We start from the raw sequence: 20,302 nt of genomic DNA on the forward strand, positions 1-20,302 counted from the left end.
CATATTAAGTTTTTTCCCCTGAAGTGGAGCTGAAGAATTAATGAGATGTGGTTGAGAAGGATTATTCCGTCATTGATAGCAATGGACCCAACCTATTGTGCAACAAATGGTGGCATGAGCAATAAGTTTCATAAGTAACAACTGAAAAAGGTACCACAAAGAAAGTTATTTAATAAAATGAATGCATTTTTACATAAGTAAGACAATGTGGCATTCGAGAGGACAATTTCAGATTCACCAACCATCTGCACCCGAAACCAACAAACCTGGCCATGTTCGGTGTACTGGCTCATCCATGATATCATCAAGCAGAAGAAAGAAAGCTTGAAGGTACCCAGACTTTCTCTGTACATCAAGAAGCTCATTGCTGAAAAAAAAGAGAGAAGAAATCGATGAAGAAGTCAGATCCTCCTATAGTAGCCAAACTGCAAACAAATATGAATGGAAAAAGAACACAGTGAGTAAGGTAGGAGAACATCTATTTTTTGAAGTAAAGACATGAGTGATGTGAATTATACTGAGAAGAAGTTGATTACAGAAACAATTGGAGGATATTACATAGAACAGAAAGCAAACTGAATTTTCATGTCAAGAAAAACTCCTACCAGCTTATCGAAACAAGATTTCGGCAATACTAAAAGGGGGTGGCTATCAAGCTGGAAAAGTGGATGGGTTTGGAGACAAGAAATTTTATACAGGTTCAGGTCTTCTTAATCAAGAAGTAATACCCTACTCCTGTCCGGGGATGATTCCGCCGAGTGTATTATTGATCGTATGATCTGAGAGAAAATCGTGTCCCGAGAAGGACCCGGACCCCTCCTTATATAGAGGAAGGGGTCCGTATTACAAAATACAGTCCATATCCCTAACGGAATATGAGATTACAGATAAAATACAATCGTAATTGACTAAGACCCCGGGTACTTCCTTGACATACAAGTTAAGAAACTAACCCGAGTTCCTATAAAGATATTCTATCTATATTCGACACCCTGTATCCAACCTAACTATAACTGCCATGTAGATATGGGGTATCCATAATCTCCACACAGCTTAACTCCGCCACTTTTCTGTCATCTGAGCAAACGCCCTAGAAGATCCTTCTATTCCGCTGAAGCTAGATATTCCACCAGGTTGTGATCTCTTTCTCTCTTTCTTTCAATCTTTGGCCTGATGATACGAGTGAAAGCAAAGAAATCAATCAGACATATATTATACTCGAATTGCATAGGGGACAAAACCAAACTTCTGTTGGAATTAATAGATGGGCCTTAGCCGATTCGAAGATTAATTCTTTGGAAAATCAAAAAAGCCTACCTCATAAGATGGCATACATGGGGAGTTTAGTACCACCTTACTTACTCTAGGAGAGGGGGACCTCCGTAAAAGGGAGGATGCCCTCCTAGCCACTTGAAGCATGTCTGGTGGAGAGAAGAGGGGGAATGCACGCACGCGCTCGCCTGGCCTGGCAGGGCAGGCGGCGCGCCGCAAAATTGGCTCATCACCCTTGCGCAGATGCAGCCTCCTTTTGCAATTTTGTTTTGCTGCAGGAAATTCGGATTTGTTTTGTTTTGGAAACATTCCGAAAAATCCGGTGCGTGAAAACGGCGTGGAGTCCGGATAAGTTACGCATGACTTATCCATTCAGTTACGCGAAGTGGAGATCGTGCGGGCGCTCTGATCAAGCGACCTATCTCTATATAAGCCGAGCCGCCGTCTTCACGCAACACACGTGAAATCAATCTAGGGTTTGCCTCCTACTCTGTGCTGTGCCGTCGCTCGTAGACTACTCCATCCCGTTCGCCGGCGTGCACCGGCGATCGGGAGAGCAGGTCTCTAGAACCTCTGCCTTCGACTTCCTGCACCGGGAGAAGGCAGCAAGAAGGTTTTTGGGAAGCGCTTCGCGCGACTGCTCCCTATTCGTCCGCGACGGCTCGCCTTCCTCTCCGCTCGTGTGTTGCTGTTAACAACCAAATTTGGTAATATCGGCATCGGGAAAGAAGATTAGATCGAAGCAAAGTTGGAGGCGGAGATCGAGTTCGAAAACAGAGCAGGAATCGGCTGGAGTCCAAATCGGCTGTGATAAGATCGGCTGAGTCTGAGTCGGACTAGGTAAGTCGATGTAGCCGATCCCGACAATACAACTTGATGTATGGTGTCAAGTTGGATTGAGGTGCTTCAAGGTGATTGCCGCACATGGATAGAGTCCTAAGGAGGCAATTGTATCTATTAATTAGGATGTTTTATGTAATTTCCTTAGAGATACGTTTGGGCAAAAGTCTGCCGCAAAGACTTATGGTATCTTAGAGTTTGTTAGAGATAGCAGTTGTGTCCGTTATGGACATATCTTGTAATTCTCGGGGATAAATAGACCCGAGCCCTATGTAATTTTTAACACACACGTCCAATACAATTTCGGCACATCGCCACTCTTTTTCCTTTAGTTTTGTTTCGACGAGTTCTTGCTTTCGGGTTGAGCTGCATTAGTTTCAATCTTCAACAAGAGGTAAAACTTGTTATGACGACTTGTGTTCTCGGGATTAGGGCTTCCATCTTTATGACACTCTGATCTCGTTTATGTAATTCGTCGAGTTATCATATATCTTACATAATCCCTGGCAATATCATTATCTAATCTACAATCGACTAACATCTGTCGGTAGAGGGCAGCCGATTAGGTTAGATATCGATGTTGATTTAGATTATATAAGATATCTACAACTATATGAAACTTCCAGCGGCTTGATTATCTAGATATTGTTCTTCTTTTCGTACTTAATGCTGCATCAGTTGAGTTTGATCTATTAAGTTGTACTTAGAATATCAATCTCTAGCCTGTTTTCTGGTTGCCAATTAGGGTAGCATCGGAGTTTCAGCCGATCTTATTTGATTTAACTACATTTGCTCTATATGCTTCATTGACTTGTTAAATCTGCCCTTTTACGTCAAAATATTGCTGTATTTAAGTATATTAGACCTTTGTTTGATATATTATATTTGTTTTAATATCATGATATAGAGTAGTATCGGAGTATTAGCCGATACATGCTAGATCTATCTGATCGGCTATGCTATAAACATATATAGTCCTGTTATTAATATATATTTTGATCTAAGTGATTTATATTGTCTCGGTACAGCGACCGATCTATCCCAATCACTTGATTTAAGTATATATCGATGTAAGAATTATATATTGGAGATATCTACAGCCGATCGAATAGATTTAGTTTTTTATTGTTTATTTACAACTACCGATCGATTCACACATGACATCGGCTCAAAGATAAATGATACGTCATCGGCACCTAGCCGATTGGCTATCATTTATAGATTTAACCGCGGTTTCTTTGCTTCTATTTCTTGTTGATTACAGGATCAAATCAACTGGCACGCTAGCATACCCAAAGGCGAGCTTTGGACCTGCACTGGAGTTAAGCAGATCTCCCAGGCCTCGTGTTTTCTGTCAACAGCTGCGCGCCTTCGTCGACGCCCGCAACCGCGAGTAGTTCCTGCCGAGCAACCGGTCTTTCCGCAATCTCGGTACGTGTTCAATATGTTGCGCATATTTGATCTGTTCATGTTATACTGTGTAGTTTACATGTGTAGATCTAATGATGCGTTCATGCTAGTTTACATCTGCAATGTCATGATTTGTTTATGGAATAAATTAAATCATTATGTGCTTATAATTTCAACAATCCAAAAACCTTATTATAGGCACTGTGGTTTTACTATTGCTGGTTTTGCCGATGCACTGAGGCCGGATAAATTCACCAGTGTGCACTTTAAGAGATGGCAGATCAGGGTTACTCTGTGGCTGACAGCTATGAAATGCTTCTGGGTGAGTACTGGCAAACCTATGGGAGTTCTTACTGCTGACCAGTAGAAAGAATTCGATGAGGCCACTACTCTCTTTGTGGGATGCATTCTTAGCGTTCTTGGCGATCGTCTGGTCGAGGTGTATATGCATATGACCGACGCTAAGGAGTTGTGGGATGCACTGGATACTAAATTCGGTGCTACTGATGCTAGCAATGATCTGTACATCATGGAGCAGTTTCATGACTACAGGATAGCTGACAATCGTTCTGTAGTTGAGCAGGCTCTTGAGATACCGACCATGGCTAAGGAAGTCGAACTCCTTAAGTGTGTCTTACCCGACAAATTTGTGGCCGGGTGCATTATTGCGAAACTACCTCCATCTTGGAGAGGTTTCGGTACTGCACTCAAACACAAGAGACAAGAATACTCCGTTGAGGGGTTGATAGTTCTCTTGATGTTGAGGAAAAAGCTCGGGAAAAGGACGCCGCGTCTAAAGGCGATGGTGGGCAGTCCAGTGCCAATGTTGTGCTCAAGGCCTAGAACAAGAGCAAGGGGAAATACAAAGCTCCAGAGACCACCAACTTCAAGAAACAGAAGAAGAACAACAACCATCCTAACCTGGATGAGAGGACTTGCTTTGTGTGTGGCTTGACTGGTCATCTGGCCAAAAAGTGTCCACAACGCAAGGGGATGAAGGCACCTACCTGCAGGGCAGACTTCCAAGTTTGAAAATGTGACTATTGGCAACACTGGAGATGGAAGCGGGTATGCTAATTTACCTACTATTTTTTCAGTTAATCAGTCTACTAACTGGTGGGTTGATACTGGAGCAAATGTACATGTTTGTGCTGACATCTAATTGTTTTCTTCTTATCAGGTCGCACGGGGTTCCACCGTCCTAATGGAGAATGGGGTTCCACCGTTCATGGTGTTAGCACGGTAGATCTGAAGTTTACTTCGGGAAAGATCGTGCAGCATGTCCCTACTATCAACAGGAATCTTGTTAGTAGCTCCCGTCTGACTAGGGACGGATTTAAGTTGGTTTTTGAGTCTAATAAAGTAGTCGTGTCTAAACATGGATATTTTATTGGTAAAGGTTATGACTGCAGAGGCCTATTCCGCTTTTCCCTTTCTGATTTCTGTAATAAATCTGTGAACCATATTTGTGGTAGTGTGGATGATGAGGCTAATGTTTGGCACTCACGTTTATGTCATATTAATTATGGCTTGATGTCTCGGCTATCCAGCATGTGTTTAACTCCTAAGTTTTCCATTGTCAAAGGTTCTAAGTGCCATAGTTGTGTGCAATCGAAGCAACCTCGCAAGCCTCACAAGGCTGCCGAGGAGAGAAATTTGGCATCTCTAGAACTCCTACATTCAGATCTTTGTGAAATGAATGGGGTGTTGACGAAGGGTGGAAAGCAATATTTCATGACGTTGATTGATGATGCTACTAGATTTTGCTATGTGTACTTAGGTAAAAAGATAAAAAGACTTAGGTCTGATCGTGTTGGAGAGTTTTTCTCAAACCAGTTTGACTTATTCTGTGAGGAACATGGTATCATACATGAGAGGGCGCCTCCCTATTCTCCCAAGTCTAATGTGATTGCTGAAAGGATGAACCGCACACTGACTGACTTGGTGAATGCCATGTTGGACACCGCAGGGCTACCTAAGGCATGGTGGGGGAGGCATTGTTGACCTCGAATCATGCGTTAAATAGAGTTCCTAACAGAAATAAGGACAAAACACCATATGAGATATGGATTCGGAAAAAACCATGACTTTCTTACTTGCGCACATGGGGGTGCTTGGCGAAAGTCAATGTACCAATAACGAAGAAGCGCAAACTTGGACCTAAGACTGTGGACTGTGTCTTTCTGTGATATGCCCATCATAGCATTGCCCATAGATTTTCAATAGTTAAATCAGAGGTACCTGACATGCATGTTGGTACAATTATGGAGTCTCATGATGCTACCTTCTTTGAGAGTTGTTTCCCAATGAAGGATACACATAGTAGTTCTAGCCAACCCTCTGAAATAATTCTCAGTTCAATCACACCGCTAGAACAAAACTGAACATACACATGAACATGTCACTGAGGAGGATGACAGTGAAGCTCCTCGAAGGAGTAAGAGACAAAGGACGGCTAAGTCTTTTGGTGATGATTTTACTGTGTACCTCGTGGATGACACTCCTAAGTCAATTTCGGAAGCATATGCATCTCCTGATGCAGACTACTGGAAGGAGGTTGTCCGTAGTGAAATGGATTCCATTATCGCTAACGGGACTTAGGAGGTGACAGAGCGACCCTATGGGTGTAAACCTGTGGGGTGCAAGTGGGTGTTCAAGAAGAAGCTTAGGCCTGACGGTACTATTGAAAAGTACAAGGCTCAGCTTGTTGCTAAGGGCTACACTCAGAAAGAAGGCGAAGATTTCTTTGACACTTACTCACCTGTTGCTAGATTGACCACAATTCGTGTGCTACTTTCCCTAGCAGCCTCACATGGTCTTCTCGTTCATCAAATGGACGTTAAGACAACTTTTCTTAATGAAGAGCTGGATGAGGAGATCTATATGGATCAACCTGATGGGTTTGTAGTTGAAGGTCAAGAAGGCAAAGTGTAAAAATTATTGAAGTCTTTGTATGGTCTAAAACAAGCTCCTAAGCAATGGCATGAGAAATTTGACAAAACATTGACATCTGCAGGCTTTGCAGTCAATGAGGCAGATAAATGTGTGTACTATCGCCATGGTGGGGGTGAGGGAGTTATTCTGTGATTGTATGTTGACGATATACTGATATTTGGGACAAACCTTGAGGTGAGAAATGAGGTTAAATCATTCTTGTCTCAAAATTTTGATATGAAGGATTTGGGAGTAGCTGATGTTATCTTAAACATTAATCTAATTAGAGGTGAGAATGGGATTACACTCTTGCAGTCCCATTATGTGGAGAAGATCTTGAATCGCTTTGGCTACATTGATAGTAAGCCTTCTCCAACACCTTATATCCTAGCTTGTTGCTTCGCAAGAACAAAAGAATTGCTAGGAATCAACTGGAATACTCCCAAATCATTGGCTCGCTGATGTACCTGGCTAGTGCAACTAGGCCTGATATCTCCTTTGCTGTGAGCAAGTTGAGCCGGTTTACCTCTAATCCGGGAAATGATCACTGGCGTGCGCTTGAGTGAGTAATGCGCTATCTGAAAGGTACTATGGAATTGGGGCTTCTCTATACTGGGTATCCTGCGGTACTGGAGGGTTATAGTGATTCTAACAGGATCTCTGATGTGGATAAGTTCAAAGCCACTAGTGGATATGTCTTCACACTGGGTGGTGGTGCTGTTTCGTGGAGGTCTTGCAAACAGACCATTTTGACGAGGTCAACCATGGAAGCAGAACTGACGGCACTGGATACTGTTGAGGCAGAATGGCTGCGTGATCTATTAATGGATCTGCCTATTGTTGAAAAACCGGTGCCGGCTATCCTTATGAACTGTGACAATCAAACGGTAATTGTCAAAGTGAATAGTTCTAAGGATAATATGAAATCGTCTAGACATGTGAAAAGACGATTGAAGTCTATTAGGAAATTGAGAAACTCCGGAGTTATAACGTTGGATTACATCCAAACAGCTAGAAACCTGGCAAATCCCTTCAAAACGGGACTATCACGAAATGTGATAGATAATGCATCGAAGGAGATGGGTTTGAGACCCATGTGAGTTATACTATGGTGGTAACCCAGTCTTTGTGATTGGAGATCCCGTGAATTAGATCCTGGGAAGAACAAACCATTAGTAAACTAGAGGAGAGTACCAATCTATGCCATCTCTAAGTGAAGATGCATGTACTCTCGTGAGCTGCAAGGCAGGTTGGCTATGCCTTAATGAGTTATGTTTGCTTTAATTAGCGAAGATGCTGTCCTGCAAAGCATTCTTAAAAGAACTCACCTTTGTAAGCTTCACCGTTGGTCGCAGTCTATGGAGATTTTGGGTGAATCTTCTAGGAAGCTTACTAAAGACCTAGGAGTATGACTTATACGCTCCACCCGAGGGGTGGTCTACAGACGGTCTAGTATCAGATAAGACTCTAAGTGAAACTTGCTTGCACAAGACTTGCAATTCAAGGCATAGTCCATTGTTCAAGTTGTGAGTAAGTGTAGCTTGGAGTTCTAGATGGATGTTCAACCTTAATCGGTCTCCATCGAACCGCTGGTATATAAACAGTACGTTGGAAAAGGCAAATCCCAGTGGGATTTTGAGATTTGGTGGGGGATTGTTGGAATTAATGGATGGGCGTTAGCCCATTCGAAGATTAAGGGCGTGTTTGCTTGCTGCCCTCAGATTCGCGCCTGGCTCAGGCGTTCGATTTCGGTCGCCTGCGGTCGGATCGACCTGCCTGAGCAACTGTCTCCAGGCGAGGGCAGCAACCAAACAGCCCCTAATTGTTTAGAAAATCACAAAAGCCCACCTCATGGGATGGGATGCATGGGGAGTTTAGTACCACCTTGCTTATTCTAGGAGATGGGGACCTCCTTAAAAGGGAGGATGCCCTCCTAGCCACTTGAAGCATGTGTGATGGAGAGAAGAGGGGGAACACGCGCGCGCTCGCTCGCCTCGCCTCGCAGGGCAGGGCAGGGCAGGCGCGCGTGCACGACGTACGCGTCAAATGGTTCGGTTACGCGGAGTGGAGATCGTGCGGGCGCCCTGATCAAGCGACTATTGACGGTCCTTAAATCATAATATCTGACAGTGTTGGTGAAATATGTGTATGTAAGTAATTTGAGGAGAAAACACATCCGTCATGCGACAAAATGCACCTCCACACATTCAGGACACGTTTACATGGATTGGAGGCCCCATAAGTCAAGTAAACACCTCCAAATGGTCCTATCTACCATGCCAATGGGCTGAGGGCCTCAAAATTAGTGTCCACGACGAAAAACGGGCTAAATTGAGTCCTCCCGGGTTCGGCTGAACCATTTCTGAGTCCATTGATCCCGAGATTCGACGTGGACGGCTCTGATTACTTCCTGATGGCGGTTGCGGGGTAGTTGGGTCATTTCCCATAGCAACAACCATCATTTGGAGCCTATATAAGGAGGAGTTCAATCTAATTTCCAACACACAACTTTGAGCTGAATTACAAGAGGCTCTATTGTATCTTTTGTACATTAGAATAATGTTGAGAGTGAGGGGAAGCTCTGGAGGAGTGCCCGGAAGTTTGGTGCTCATCCGACTTCTACCTCGACGAGTGTAGCTTCCTAGGAGGAATTCGGGAGAAGTACCGGAGCTGTCGGTACACTCTGCTCTGGGTTCAGAGAACTTCTTCTATAAATTAAGCATTCGTGTTCCTTTGTTTTGTTATTTAATTACTTTGTCTAAGTAAGATAGATTTCCATCTTTGCGGGTTCATTGTTTAGTTGTCGTACTAAGTGCCCTAGTACTAGGACTCCGGGTAGAAAAGGAAGTTCCTGCGCAAGTATTAGAGTAGTAATTAATAACTTAGACGTGGTGTCTAGGTTAGATATTACCTTTGTTTGTTGTGTATCCCACAGATTTGTCATAGGTAGACGACAGGTGGTGACAGCCCTGAATCCCGTCCTAGCAATCCTCCACGTTCAGATACATCATAAAGCTATAGCCGGAACCACGCTTGCAGACTAGCAGGGGTCGGTGCCCGAAGCAACAGATAGGAATTTTCCTTTAACTTAGCTTAGATAATTAAAATACATAGAAAGTCCTCTCTAACCTGCCTAGCCTACTTATAGTTGTTTTCCTTGGATCGTCTTAGCCTTAGGTAGATTACACACGTTCCCTGAGTTCGATATCCTTTTGGGGTCACCCGAAGGTGACTGTGCTACAGCGGTATTCCGTGCGCTTGCGGATTTATCTGTGGTCGTAAGAAATACCAACAAGCATTTCTGGCGCTGTTGCCGGGGAACGGTTGCTAATTTATTCGAGTCTAGGTCATCCTCTGTTGTCGAAACGACAACCGCATACGTCGAAAGACGTGGTTACTCAACAGTGGTTGGAAAAACGAAGTGTATTAAATTTTGAATTTCACTCTTTATCCCCCCGTTACCTGGCCCTAGGGGGCTATTTATAGCCCTATTACAGGCTCTTACTACTAGGGTTTAGGTTATACAAGGGAATTTACATGATTACCCTTACGAAAGGGACATTTATAGGGGTACATGATGATATAGGGGCTCACGGGCCCCTGATGGGCCGTCTGGCGATCGCCGGCCCTATTGCCCCTAGGCTTGATCGGCCGGAAAGGCTTCCTCGGCCCTCGCGGGGGCGAACTTGTCAAGGCGAAGTCGTCCTCCTTCGGCAGATAGTCTTCGCCTTGCACCCTTCGCCTGAGACACCTCTGGCCTGGCGCTTGTACGACTCTTCGCCTTGCGCCGTCCTTGCTCCATTGCCTTCGCCATGGGTTTCGGCAGGTTTGGTCGAAGGGCCCGAAGGGCCTCATGCCAGCCGCCAACAAGCCCCTCACGGGCAAGGGTGAGATTGGAGCTTCGGCCGAGACCGTGCAAACCATGTGGTATGGTATGCGGCGCCCCTCTTCGACCGATGGTCCTGCCGAAACCTACATTATTCATGCGAATGAAGTCTATTATTTGTGCGGCTGGTATTGTTTTGCCACGCTTCGCCTACTGCATTTGGTGGCATATTCATATATATATATATATTATACACACATTTTTCTTATATATATTTTCTTTTCCCGGGCCGAAAGGAACAGTATTGGGCTTTCCCTTCGTGGGCTTTTTACTGTGCCACTCGGACGGTGGGAAGTTACCGTTTCGCCTACCCTTGCGACACGTGGCGCTTTATTATTGGTGGGTAGGCAAACGGTTGCCCGGGCGAGCTATATATCCCCTCCGGCCTTTCCTTTTCACCGCCACACTTGCCTTTTTACCGCGTGCGCTCTCTTCCTCCGTTTCTTTCTTCCACACCATCTCTCGACCTCTCCGGCGTTTCGCCCATTCTCTTTCTTCGCCGCCGCAAACGCACCGTTCGCCATGGCCCCACGCAAGCCAAACCCTGCTTCGGCGAAAGGGCCAGATCCCGGTCGAGTCGATGACGATAGCACCGCCTTTTTAGGGGGTCTCTCTTGTGGACGACGTCGAGCTGGCGAAGCTGGTCAGCTCCGGAGCGTTGGTCGAGGGGCAGGCCTTTGCCCCAGGGAAAGCCGTGGTGCCGAAACCTATCGACAATCGGACGGTGGTGTTCGCCGTATTTTTTGAGGCGGGGCTACGGTTTCCCTACAACGTGTTGTTGCTGGAGATCCTTCGCCTCTTCCAGGTGGAACTTCCGCAGCTGAGCCCGTCAGCGCTTGTTCGGATCGCTATCTTCGACTGGGCGTGTCGGACTTCCGGGTTTGAGCCTAACGCCGAGCTCTTCGGCGCCATATTTTTCGCCATCGTGAACTCGAAGACGGTGATTACCCCGGCTGGAACGAAGAAGACAGTGTTCGGGAGTGTGAACTTCAACGTTCGCCCCGAGCGGTCCGATCTTTGGCCGGTGAACGCTGCCATGTTGAAGTGGGACCGCCATTGGATGGCGAGGTGGTTCTATCACACCATCCCCTTCGAGGCTGGTTCTGAATCAGCGAAAGCCCTCCGGTGCCGGCGTAGGGCGATTGCGCCGAACCGGAGACCCAAGATCGCTGTGGACGGCGCCATGGAGGCGCGGTTCGTTCTACTGCAGAAGGTTTGCTCCCGCTTTAGCTGCCGTGACTTGGTGGAGGAATTTTGTATGCTTAGCATTTTTCCTCTCTCCCAGTCATGGCAAGTCGCGGTTGATCAAGGCGAAGAGGTCGACGGTTTGCCAAACCTGATACTTCCTGAGGGGGTGAACAGTAAGACTGTTCTTTTGCTATATACTGCTGTGCTTTGTTATTTCGCCTTATCTGACTTTTGACATAGCTTCACACTCTACTTTTACAGTGTTGACCCTTGACCAAGCTGAAACCGAAGCCCGCAGGATGATCGGCGACGTGTCGGTCGTCGAGTATAGCCAGCTGCTAACACGACAATCGGCCGGGCGAGCGAACCGGGTTTATAACGGCGAATTGCCTCCTCGGGCAAATCCCCACAAAGCCGACGACGATGCAGGGCCTTCACGGAAGCGGATGCGTGGACAAGTGAAGCTTGCCCCTAGGAAACGAAGGGTTCCTGCTTCGTCGGACTCCGATGCCGACGATGAGGATGACGCCGAAGAACGCGACGGCGAGGATGAAGGAGAGGAGGAAGAAGAGGCTGTGGCCGATAAGGCCACGAACGAGGCGGTCGAAGACCGCGTCGACACCCCCGGCTACACTCCTACCCCAAGTCCCGGTCATAATGAGACCGGGGTGGAGTCGAACAGCTCCCCCCTTCGTCGGTTAGATTTGGAAGGGGCGAAGGCCCTAGTTGCGTTCTCTTCGGGTGCAGCGGTTAAGGGAGGTCCTGTCAAAAAGGTGGCTAAGAAGAAAGGACTCGTCGATGTCGCTCGCGTTTTTAGCGACGATGAGTCCTCCAACGGGACTCCGACCTCGCCTGCTGGTCGCGGCCTGGATCTTTCGGCCGCCCCCATTCCTCCGCTCGGCGCCGCTGGAGTGGGCGGTAGTACCGCCGCTGGGGCTTCGGCTTCTGCGGAAAGGATTGTGACGGCCGCGGCGAAAGTATTCGGCAGTCCTCCGTATCAGCCGGTTGCGTCGCCGCTGATTGAGGCGAAGGGAAAGAGAGCGGTCGCTGAGACGTCCGCTCGAAATATTCGCTCTCAGTACCCCACTTCGCCCCTGGCGATTTCGAGACGCGGGCGGACCTCCTTCCTTTTGTGGAGGGGGTAAGCAATCTTGTACTGCCCGCCAGTGCCCCGAACTTATTCACCGAACTAAATGAGTTCGATGAGGGGTGTTCTGCTATAAAAAGCCTGGCTGTTCGGGTACGTTTCCCCCCCCCCCCACTTTTTTTTTATTTTTACTCTTCCTCTCTCTTGTTTTTACAATCGACACTTGTTCTCTTCGCCGCTCATATTTTGTGCCCAGATCCTCGCGGCTCACTACTCAACAGAGCGAACCGTGCGAGCCCGACTTGACGGGTTCAAAAGCCGTCTTCGGGCCAAGGATGATGAACTAGGCCGTAAAAATTTGGAGATGGAGGCCCTTGCCAACTCCCTTAAGGAGGCGAAGGCTGAAAACAAGCGGCTCCAATCGGAACTGGAGAAAGGGAAAGAAGCCAGGGCCGAAGTCGATCACTTAAAGGCCGAACTGGAGAAAGAGAAGGCCCACACCGCCGTGCTCATAGATTATTACAACCTCACCGAGCCGAAGATGGAGGCTCTTCGGCAGGAGGTTCGCAAGGCCGAAGCAAGCGCTGCAGAGGAGTCGCGGCGGTTTTCGCGGGAGATGGTGAAAACCACCGAGTCCGCGCGGACAGCGTGCCAAATGCTTCGTCTCGCCCTTACTTACATGGGCGCGAAAGTGCGGGGTGTCCCCTCCGAAGATGCATCAGCCTTCGACTTCTCCGAATGGACCCAACAGGCTGGTGGTTCGGTTTCCGACTGCGCCACCGCATACGACGACTGTTGTGCGCGCGTGTCAGCAGCCTTTACCATGGGCCTCCTGTAGCAGTTCGGCTGCGAGCACACCGCCGAGTTCCCCAAGTACGCGAAGGGGGATTGGGAAATCAGTGCACAAGACATTTCGCCTGCACTTCGTGCGTGGCGAAAACAATTCTGGCAGAAGGACGGCCGCTCCGCCGCTAAGGCGCGCCTTTTGGAGCAGCTAGCGAAAGCAGAGGTGGCAGACCTTTGTGAAGATGAAGGCGCGGTGGCTGGAGGGGGTGGAGGCGATGCCCGGGACCACCCAAAGGTGTGAGGCCCTCCGCCCTTCTCTTAGGTTTTCATAGTTTTCTTTTGGTGTTCGCTAGATGTGTTGAACCGTTGTATATTGGGCAAGCTGCCGCTAAACCTTAGAAGAGGCCCTTTTGCGTACTTGGACTGTACGACGCAAGTTTAACCACTTTTTAATGATCAAAGCCTTTGGCATATTATTATTTCGCTCATTTCACATTATGTCATATCTTCCCCTTCTTCGGCCTATTCTTACCATGTAAGTTGTGTTTTGCGTTTCTGCACTGTCTACCAGGGGGTTCGCTGAAAATCATGCATTCGGCCCCTTTCTGGGAGCTGGCGAAGTCAGAACGAGAAATTTGTGGCATTGAAGGGTCTGCCGAAGGTGCAATGTCCATTTCGGCCTGTTTATCGCGAAATGGAGATAAATGGTTGCAACTATAAGGTTTTCAAGGTTGCCAACTGGCTGCGGGCGCACCCCGGGCGAACCTTAGAAGATTACGATCTTGTCATTCGAGACGTTTGGAGGATATGGCCCGCTTTTGGCGAAACCATCAGAAGACTAAACGCTAGGAAACGATCTTTCAGCGTCGTTACAGTTTAGTCTGTGTTTCGCCCCCTACTCCTCTTAGGGTTGTGTATGACATTAGTAGTGATGACGAACCTAGTTCGTCTGAACATTCCTTAGGGAGAGATAGTGATTACGGGGGCGAAGATGTAATTTACTTGTGAGGTGAATTGTATCGGGTTGTGAACCTTGTATTCTTCGATTATTTTTTCGAAGTTAATAAAGAACGTGCTTTACTTCCTTTTCGCTATTTTTCGCATCGTCACATTTTGTGCTTTTGTTAGGTCGGAATATTAGCGAAATAGGTGTACTGACTTTTCATCTTTTCGTCATTCGTTTTCGACCTGTAGCATTCTGTGTCGAAAGAGACACTTTTGCTTTTATGTTGATCGAATTGTAACGTCGTTCGGCTAGTTATTTTCCGAGACAAGCTGTTGCGGTTTCAACGGTCGGCGAGCAATGCTTCGACCGATTCGTTTCGCCCCCCTGGCCATTTTCGCTGATCAGGCGTTTGCCTTGGGGTTTTTCCACAAATTATCAATCACACGAAAAATAAAAAGAAGGTGGAGGACACAGAGATTTTATACTGGTTCGGGCCTCCAGGGTGGATAATAGCCCTACATCCAGTTTTTTTTTCTTTTTTCTCTCTTTCTTCTTCTTCTTTTTTTTTTGGCGAAAGGCTTTCATAGTGCCGAAAGGCTTACATAGTGCCGAAGGGCTTACATGACTGTATGTACATTTTTAAAAGTTGGCGATTTGGGTGCCACCCATTCTAGACATAGAAGCGCTTGAGAGAGGCGGCGTTCCAGGAATGATCGAACTCCTCGCCTTCGAGTGTCGCTAGGCGAAAAGATCCCGTCCTGGACTTGTGTTTGATGAGGTATGGTCCTTCCCACTTTGATTCAAGCTTGCCAACCGCTACTAGGTTCGCCTTCTTCCTTAGGACGAGATGACCAGGCATGAGCTCCGTGGGTCGAACTTTTTTGTTGTAAGTTGCCGAAGTGCTTGTGGCGTACTTGTGCATGTGCTCGAGCGCTTCGACTCTTACTCCTTCCAAGAGTTCGAGCGATACTTCGCGTCCTTCTTCGCCCCCGGAAAACATCACCCTTGGTGAGTTAGCCCCTAGCTCTGCTGGGGTCATTGCCTCATCGCCATAAAGAAGCATAAACGGGCTAAACTTGGTTGGTCTTGTGGGTGTCGTCCGAAGGGCCCAGAGAACCGATAGCAATTCCTCTGGCCATTTGCCTTTCGCTGCCCCCTCAAGTCTGTTTTTTAGTGCTTCTAGGATCTTGCCATTTGTATGTTCGGCCGCCCCATTTGACTGCGGGTGTGCGACCGACGCGAACCTGATTTCCAGGTTAAGCCCTTCGCACATTTCTCTGAACTTATCAGAGTCAAACTGCTTGCTGTTGTCAGTAATGAACTCTTTTGGCACCCCGAAACAGCAAACAATGTTTTTCCATACAAACTTCTGTACTGCTGCCGAAGTGATTGCCCCAAGGGGTTCGGCTTCGATCCATCGAGAGAAATATTCCACAGCTACAATTGCGAATTTATACCCGTTTCGCGCCACCGGGAATGGCCCAATGATGTCCAGTCCCCATCTGGCGAAGGGCCATATTGGTGCAATGGGCTGCAGATCATACTGGAGCGCGGCTTGGCTTCGGCCATGACGCTGGCAACTTTCGCACTTCTTGATTTGGTCAATACAGACTTTCAACACAGTGGGCCAATAAACTCCTTGTCTAAATACTTTGGAGGCCACTGTTCTTGCAGCCTGGTGTGCGCCACATAGCCCCTAGTGTATTTCCTTTGTTATTTCTTCGCCTTCGGCGAAAGAGATGCAACGAAGTAAGGGTTGAAGTACCCCGGAGTGGTAAAGCTGACCCGAGACCATCTTATACTTCGTGGCTCTGAGCTGCAAACGCTTTGCTTCTGCTTCGTCTACCGGAAGCCAGCCAGTTTGAAGGTGTTTCACGAATGGGGTTCGCTAGTCACATGGGTCTTCGCCCAGTTTCTCCTGGTCGATTGCCATGACTTCCGAACTGTCCATGGGCACACTTGGAGCATGTAGGACTTTGAAAAAGATGCCAGGCGAATGCGGGCCACCACAAGCAGCGGATTTCGCCAAGGTGTCTGCCTCCCCGTTCTGGTCTCTAGGCAAGTGTTCGACCGTTATGCCGGTGAAGCATTTTTCCATGGACCGAACAGCCTCCAGATACTTCTTCATTCCCTCTTCTTTCGCCTCGAAGGACTTGTCAACATGGCCTGCTACCAACTTGGAGTCAGTTCGAATTAGCAGGCGCTGGACTCCCAGTGCTTTCACCTTTCTTAGGCCCAGGAGAACGGCTTCGTATTCTGCTGCATTGTTGGTTGTGTCGAACTGCAGTCTTGCTGCGTACCGAATCGGCACACCATTCGGCGAAAAGAGAACTGCTGCAACGCCTGCCCCCTGTGCGACCACGACCCGTCAAAGCACATCACCCAGAATTGTTCGGCGGGCTCGGGGTTGGGGACAAGTACTGGCATCCATTCAACTACGAAGTCAGCTAGCACTTGAGACTTGATAGCGGAGCGTGCGACAAAATGCAAGTCAAACGGGGATAGCTCTGTCGCACACTTGCTGAGCCGGCCAGTGACTTCCTTGCCTCGGAGTATTTCGCCTAAGGGGTACTGTGATGGCACTATGACTTTGTGGGCCTGGAAGTAGTGCTTAAGCTTGCGCGAAGCCATCACTAGAGCGTAAGCGAGCTTTTCCATTTCCATGTACCTTGTCTTCGCTCCTTGCAGTGCTTCAGAGACGAAGTAGACCGGTTTCTGTCCGGACTCTATTTCTTGGACGAGTGCAGCACTGACTGCCACCGGCGAAGCTGCTAAGTATAATAGCAGTTCGCTTCCTGGGGGTGGGCTTATCAGAGCTGGCGGGCTTTGCAAGTATTGCTTTAGCTCGACGAATGCTGCTTGGCACTCTGGTGTCCAATTAAACTTTCCCGCGCTCTGGAGGGTCTTGAAGAAGGGCAAACCTCTTTCGGCTGCCTTTGAGAGGAATCGACTAAGTGCCGCAATTCGGCCTGCGAGCTTTTGTACTTCATGTACGCTTGACGGAGGCTTCATTTGCTGGATGGCATCGATTTTCTCGGGATTCGCCTCGATGCCTCTTTCGGAAACAAGGAAACCCAACAACTTGCCTGCGCGGACGCTGAAAACGCACTTCTCCGGATTCAGCTTTATGCCTGCCGCGCGCAAGCTGTCGAACGTCTCCTGCAGGTCGATTGCATGGTCGAAAGCCTTGCGGCTTTTTACGACGATGTCGTCGACGTAAGCTTCCAAATTCCGCCCCAACTGCTTGCCAAGGACCTAGTACACCAGCCAGCCTGGCGAAAGTTGCTCCTGCGTTCCTTAAGCCGAAAGGCATCCTGAGGTGACAAAATGTGCCGAATGGAGTGATGAAGGATGTTTTGGGGGTGTCGGGCGGGTTCATGTGGATCTTGTGGTAACTGGAATATGCATTTAGGAAACTCATGAGCTCGCATCCAGCTATTCGATTCGCGGCAAGGGGAAATCGTCTTTCGGACACGCTTTGTTTAGGTCTGTGAAATCGACACACATGCGTCATTTGCCGTTTGACTTCTGCACCAGCACTGGATTCGCCAGCCACTCCGGATGGTCAATCTCTTGGATAACCCCCGCCCGGAGTAATTTTTGTACTTCGGCCTTCGCCGCTTCTTGGCGATCGGCAGACATCTTGCGCAACTTCTGTTTTCTTGGCTTAATATCTGGCTTGACCGCCAGGTGATGCATGATGAGATCTGCCGGAACACCCCCCACCTCGTCAGGGCTCCAGGCGAAGATGTCGATGTTCTTCTTGAGCACCTGTAGGATACTGTCAACTTCTTCTTCGCCCATGTCGCTGCCCAGTGATACGAGCTTTGTGGGGTCGGCATCATCAATCTGCATTTTTGTTATCTTGCCGTGAGGGGTGGGCTTTGGCGTGTGCTTCGGCCGTTCATGCAGTTCGGTCTCAACACTGTGCACTGCTCTGTTAATTATGGCTAGATCGCCTTTCGGAGCGGCCGAAGGCTGAAGCCCCTTGAGTACAATCACCCCTGTCGGGCCGAGCATCTTGAGCTTGAGATAATTATGGTGGGAAATGGCTTCGAACTTGTTCAGGGTTGCGCGGCCGAAAATGGCGTTATAGTTGTACGGGATGTCAACTACGTCGAACAGTATTTGCTCTTCGCGTCTGTTGTCCCCCGAGCCAAAGGCTATCAGCAAGAGTGCTTGGCCAAGAACTTGAACTGGTTCCCCGCCGAAACCGCGGAGCGATGCTGGTGCTGAGGTAAGTGCTTGGGTTGGCAACCCCATCTTAGCATATGCTTCGGCAAAGATAATGTCGGCCGAACTCCCTCCATCGACCAAGATTCGCCGTACTTCAAAACCGGCTATCTCAGCTGAGATTACCAGTGGATCTTGATGCGGGAACAGGACTCCTTCGGCGTCTTCTGTCCCGAAAGAGATCAGCTGGTTCACGTACTGTGGCGCCCCTTCGCCCGCCGAAGTGATGCTGTGGACCATACGGATCTGCATCTTCTTCTGCTGTTTGGACAACTGGCTTGGCGGGTCGGCCCTTGTAATCACTTGGATTATCCTTCGCTGCGCATCTTGGCATTGTTCGGTTGGGGGTGTTTGCTCCTGAACTGCTTCGCGGGGTGCTTCGACAGTTGCTCCTTGCTGCGGCCTTGGGTCTTGCACGTTGACACGTTGCCTAATGTTTCGGCATTGCTCCGTGGTGTGTGAAGAGCGTCCCTGAAAGGCGCAGTAGAGGTCTTTTCGGACTTTCTTGCGAGCTGGCTGCTGATGGTTGCTTGCTTGCTGGGCGTCGAACTCCTTGTGGAGGGCTTGCACTTCTTCGACAGCCATCACAGCCTTGCCCGCCCGATCTGTCCTGAACTTTCTCCAAGTCATGGGGGCTTGGCCTTGCCTTGGCGGCTGTCCTTGGATGCCGGCTGAGACTGGCGAACAGAGAGGGGAGGTGGTTCGGCAACTTGAACTTGTGCTTGAGCTTGAGCAGCGGCGACGGAGGCTTTGTCGTACTCAGCTTGTATAGCTTGTCGTTGCTTGGAATCCTCCTCACCCCTTGCAAACCCGTCAATGATGCGAAGTAGGTGCTCGAGCGTCTGTGGCTCCTTGTTGGCGATTTTTCTTGTGAGTTCGCCCTCGAGCAGTCCGGCCGAAGCGGCGTTTATAACCGACGCCTCGGTTATGTCTTGAACTTGGCACCGGGCTTGCGAGAAGCGACGCATGTACTCCCTTATCGACTCCCCCGGCCTTTGGCGAATGCCGAGAAGGTGTTGCTACGTCTTCGGCTCCTCATAGGTGCCTCGAAAGTTAAGGACAAAAACATCGCGCAATTGCACCCATGAGTAAATGCTATTGGCTGGTAAATTGAAATAGCAAGAACGGGCGATGCCGTCTAGAGCGAGGTGTATTACCTTCGCCTTGGTATTTTCGTCACCATGAGCCGCTTCGATCGCTGACTCGTAGATGGAGAGGAACTCCTTCGGGTCGGTTTCACCCGAATAGCGTGGGACGGGTGGGAACTTGAACTGAGGTGGGATTGGACGAGTCTTGATTCCCCCACTCAGCAGTAGACCCTTTTCGCCTCCCGCCCTGTTTACCGCACCTTGCTGCGGTACGGTGTGGCGAAGGGCGAAATCGCAGCTTGTGCGTGATGTTGGGCCATGGCGTTCGGCTGCCCGGCTCCAACTGGTGGTACTTGCTGAGCCGCCATGGACGGGTCAAAAATTGGCTGTGAGCACGTCATGGCAACTGGAATTGGTGCTTGGTTTGCTCCGAAGCCTGGAGTCGGAGCCTGCTTCCGAACGGTTGGCGCCTGAGCGGCGTTGACAAAGTCGAACTGCGGTCCTTGATTCCACGGCGAAACTTCCAGGCCCGGCTGAATCGGTGGCAACCAATTAAGCGTACCTTGACTTGTATTCCCCTCCGGACGGGCCGATGGGGTTATACTTGAAATGCAGTGGGGTTGGTTGAGTTG

General features: G+C 48.7%; 1 non-coding gene across 1 annotated transcript; it reads left to right on the forward strand.

Annotated features, from left to right (window-relative positions):
- The first annotated feature begins 442 nt into the window (after window positions 1–442).
- LOC127781016 (small nucleolar RNA J26) lies at window positions 443–587 on the forward strand. The gene has a single exon (XR_008018905.1). It is a non-coding gene; the product is annotated as a small nucleolar RNA J26 (small nucleolar RNA).
- Window positions 588–20,302: the final 19,715 nt, after the last annotated feature.

Source organism: Oryza glaberrima, chromosome 7, assembly GCF_000147395.1.
Source record: "Oryza glaberrima chromosome 7, OglaRS2, whole genome shotgun sequence".
In the NCBI taxonomy this organism is placed as follows: domain Eukaryota; kingdom Viridiplantae; phylum Streptophyta; class Magnoliopsida; order Poales; family Poaceae; genus Oryza; species Oryza glaberrima.